This window comes from Odontomachus brunneus, unplaced genomic scaffold (assembly GCF_010583005.1).
Source record: "Odontomachus brunneus isolate Ranch 3 - 2012 unplaced genomic scaffold, Obru_v1 Obru_scaffold_299, whole genome shotgun sequence".
NCBI classification, from domain to species: domain Eukaryota; kingdom Metazoa; phylum Arthropoda; class Insecta; order Hymenoptera; family Formicidae; genus Odontomachus; species Odontomachus brunneus.
Window position 1 is genome coordinate 145,107 of NW_022639749.1, and position 4,951 is coordinate 150,057.

Below are 4,951 nucleotides of genomic sequence, written 5' to 3' on the forward strand. Positions count from 1 at the left end.
TTCAAAAGGCATTCCAACATTATAAATGTTTGGCGTTGCTCCATCTGTTGCCGCATCTGATTACATTGATGCAATGTAGACTCAAGCTCAGCCTATCGTTCCCTTTGCTCCTGTCGTTCTTTCTCAATTTCCTGTCGCTCCCGTTCTCGATCCCGTCGCTCTTGCTCACACTCCTCCTTTAGCTCTCGTAACTCCTGAAGCATAGCACGAAGCATATCGGAATCCGATGTCGTAGTCGCCGGAGCTTGAGCACGAGTCCTCCTCGGAGAGTGTGCTATTGCCATATTTGAAACACTAATCGTCTTTTTCACTTCAATTCACTCCCGAAACGTTTATGAACGCAATCGCGTTCAGTCGGATAGCGGATTTTTGACTGTCGGATTACGAACATCCCGGACGAGCTCCCAAAATGTTACGTTCGCGCACTCACAAAAAATGAAACAACACACGTTTAAGAAAGAACGTAAACTTTTAATTATAAACTCAGAGATTCTTTCTTAAAACACAACGTGACATGTCCTCGCAAGGCGAAGGCTCGAACATGACAACAACAACACACTTGTTTACAATCGTAACTAAGAGACATCGATTACTAGTTTACACAAGATACACAAGAGAATTGCAAGCTATACACTTCAGCTGACACTTCAGCTGTTGCTTGACGGGGACGAGTCACCCAGTGTCACGGACGTAACAATATGTATAAAATATCCAATTCTTTATCTAGTTTTATCTTAGTTAAAATTATAGATAGATGTAGTCAGAAACAGAAAAACTGTGACAACAACATATACAATACCCAGCAAACACAATGTTACATGTAATGTACATGTTAGTTACAATTTCCTATTTAGCAATATAACTGTTATATAACATGCATGTTATATAACAGTTATATTGCTGAGTAGGAAATTGCAACTAACATGTACGTTACATGTAACATTGCGTTTGCTGGGATACAGATGGAATCAATTTGATCTTTCTAATTGTATATATTTTTGTCTATTTCTAACTATATCAATCCGTAATTGTTGAATTTTACTAGGGTAGATTATTACAATTAGATATAGTGTAAAGCATAAATGTAATGTAAGGCCCTGTGCACAATGGACAAAATATAAAGAATTGGAACACATTTTAAATATTAAGAATATGAAAGAAATGGAGAAAAGTATCTTCTCTTTTTCCAGTACATTTGTAATATTTAATATATGTTCCTATTCCTAATATTTTGTCCATTGTGCACAGAGCCTAACATTATATTAATAATATTTTTAATTTTATTTGTAGATAAGAATTTAATCTATACCGATATTGCAGAAGAAATGTCTGCTACTAATGAAAACTGTCCGAGCTTTTTATCTCAACAGGATAACATAGATGGAAAGAACAATACTACAAAGTGGACGAACAATGCAATAGTGGCATTGATAAATCAATATAAAGATAGAATGAATCAGTTTCAATCATCTTCAATACAAAACGAAACAATATGGAAAATAATTTCGACAAATTTAGCCCAGCAAAGTTTTAATTATACACCGAAGCAGTGCGAATTTAAATTCAAAAATTAAGTAAAAATATCATGCAAAAATTGATAACACAAAGGCAACAGCAAGTGGCGCAGCTGCTATTAAATTTGAATATTTCGATTTATTTGACGAAATGTTAGGACGTAAACCTAACGTTATTCCCCTTGCAACTGCATCATCTTCTAGAGGTCAAGGAATAGAGCTAGATATCGATTCAAAAGAATATACTTCGCAGAATGATGATAATATTATTGATCAAAATAAAAAGAATATCCAAATAAAAAAACGTGCTTTATCTGAAGAAAAACCAAAGAAAAATGTTCCTAAGAAAACTAAATTGGAACAAATATTTGTAGAATTAGACAAAATTAATAAGAAAAGAGAAGAGGAAAGGTATACCCTTATAGAAAAGTATTACTGGCTATGATAAATTTGCTAGTAATAAATAGTAATTTTATTACTCGTACGAGTAATAAAATTATTGAACGACAGTAATTATCACTGGCCAAATTATCACTTATCAGTATTAAATTTCTATAAGGGTACAAGACACAAAGAACTCATTGCCGTTTAAGAAAATGCAATAAAAGTTTTTAGTGAAAAAATGGACAAATTAATCGATAAATTATAACTTTTAAATAATAGATAGCTTTTATTTCACATAAAATGTTCAATTTAAATACATAAATATTAAATGCTAAGAAAATTTATACATATACTTATGTTCTTTTATTTGAATATTCTTTATTTTGTTTGATGATTTTTATTATATATATGCTCATATAATTATTATTAGTTAAAGCTCCTGAGTATTAACGATGGCGACATAATATTACGTAAAAGGTTACCCAAAGAGGCAATCTTTATAGAAATATCATACTAAGAAATACTGAAAAATTATTAGTGATTAAATATTACCAGTAATTTTTTGGCCAGTACTTAATTTCTGATGAATACTGATAATAAAATCACTGTTAAATATTGATAGTAATCAAATACTGAGAATTATTATGTGAAGGTGAAAAATGAGAAAATCATAATGTTTACAAAAATATACTTATATTCCTAATTTTCTCATGTCTCATAAACTACTAGATATCAAAGGTTGTCAACACATTCCAAACCTTCATGAATCCTCCTGCGATAATTTCGATCCCAAGCGATATACCACTCCATGTCCTGACCGCATTAAACTGTTGCTTAACCTGACGATGGAGCGCGCACGCGGGGACTCTGATGACTCCAACGATGTTCTTGCAATTCTTGCTTATATAATGTATCCTTATATTGTTCCCAGTATATTATAACATACCTAGCAAACACCAAATAATAGTTACATAATTTTAACTTGTTGTTTAATGAATAATTTGTTGATAGATATTGAAACAATGTAACATTCAATATGCGATGAATATTGATGTAATGTAGTGAACAGTGATAATTACTTTTACATTTTTAACAAAATGTTATAATCATTAATCCAACAAAAAAATTAAAAAATCCAAGAAAATCCAAATTAAATAAATCAAATTACTAAATTTTGAGAGAAACTTTTAAAAAGAAAGAAAATATTTTAAAAAATATTATTTAAAACAATAGTATTGTTTCATCAAATGACATGGTTTTCTTGAACGAAATAAAAGTTTTATTTTCATCATTTTAAAAAATGATATTTCGCTTAAGAATATAATATTTTAATGAAATAAAAAAAAATTAAACAAGTACGAATATTAAAGAAAGTATTTTCTCCGAAAAAACGGTTTAAGAAGTATAAAAAATATGCAATAAGACAAATTAATGATTGCCACTAACGAGTGCTATTTTAGGTACTATTCTATAAGTATTATTGATGTAAAACATTACTTCAAATTTGAAATACAGTAACAAAAATAACTAGTAAATAAATAAAATATATTATATTCGTAATATTTTTTTAAATATTACTGCAATATTGCTAAAGTAATATTGTGAATTAATGTCACTGCAAAGTCTCTGCAACATTGCACTGCAGTATGCAATCTTGCAACGTTCTAGCAATGTTGCTGCAAGCTTCTGTGCTGTATGGGCATTGCTGAGATTCGAGCCTGAGACTTCTCCCAGGTAGCAGACACGTCAAAATGACATCCAAAGTAAGTAAGTTCTAAGTAAGTTCAGGATCAAAAATAACCAAGGAATGATAAAAAATATCGTGAGAATATCGTCAAAATGATAGTCTAATGTCACAGATCGATGACGACATTTTAGACGACTTAATGACGTTTTATGACGTCTCTAAATGCCAATAATACGTTTTTAAGACGTTATACAGAAACGTCATTAAAATGTCACAAAAAAGATGTTTTAAAGACGTCGTTATTTAGTCACTTAACGTCATTCGACCAGTTATGACCAGTTTTTTACGCCATTTTGACGTGAGTCTGTTACTTGGACTGATTTTTATGTCGTTCACCTTACCTACTGCGTCACTGTCACTTTGATTGAGAGACGCTTTATATTGTGTACATATGGTATCCCCACAAACACATGCACGTTACACCCACGTGGAATCCACGTGATTTTATGGATTCCACGTGGACTTTACGTGGATTCGACGTGAATTCGACGTACGTTTTTGTGGGGATATCCATATACGAAAGCATATGATTTATTTAAAAGAAGAGAATAGATTCTTTTAAAATATATGTTTTAAAAAGTATGTAGAAAGTATATTTAAAAAATATTTACATGTTTTAAAAGTAAGTAAAATAAATTATTTTGTAAATTTAAATAAATTTTTTTCTGATAATAAAAGAAACTTTAATTTGAAACATAAAAAAATATTTTTAATATTAAAAAATAATTTATTTAGATTTATAAAATGATTTACATATATTTTATTTACTTTTAATACAAGTAAATATTTATTTAAACAGTTTTTACATTTAAAAACACTAATTTTCTCCTTGTAAAGAAATCATTTGTTTATTCTTATATATATAGATATTTTAAATCAAAGAAATTTTTTATTTATAAATTTTTTTTATAACTTTTTTTATTTATAAATTCATAATTTCACAGCTTATTTTACAAATTTAAAAAAATATTTCTTTATATTTATTATATATTTTCTAAAATTTAACAAATATTTTTTTAAGTTAAGAAATTATATGTAACAAAATATATTTCTTTCATTTAAAGAATTTTTTTCTAATGTACATTACCAATTTAAATTTCGATTTTCTTATTTCTTTATTAATTTAATAATTATAAATAATTATATTTATTTTTTTTGTGTGCAATATTTATAGAAATATTTACAAAATAATAATTTTTTGTTTACAATAAACATTATGGAAAATATTTAGATATTTAGATATTTCTATATTTTAATAATATTTTGAATATAGATTTTCATAATTTTTTCTCTCTCTTTATGTATA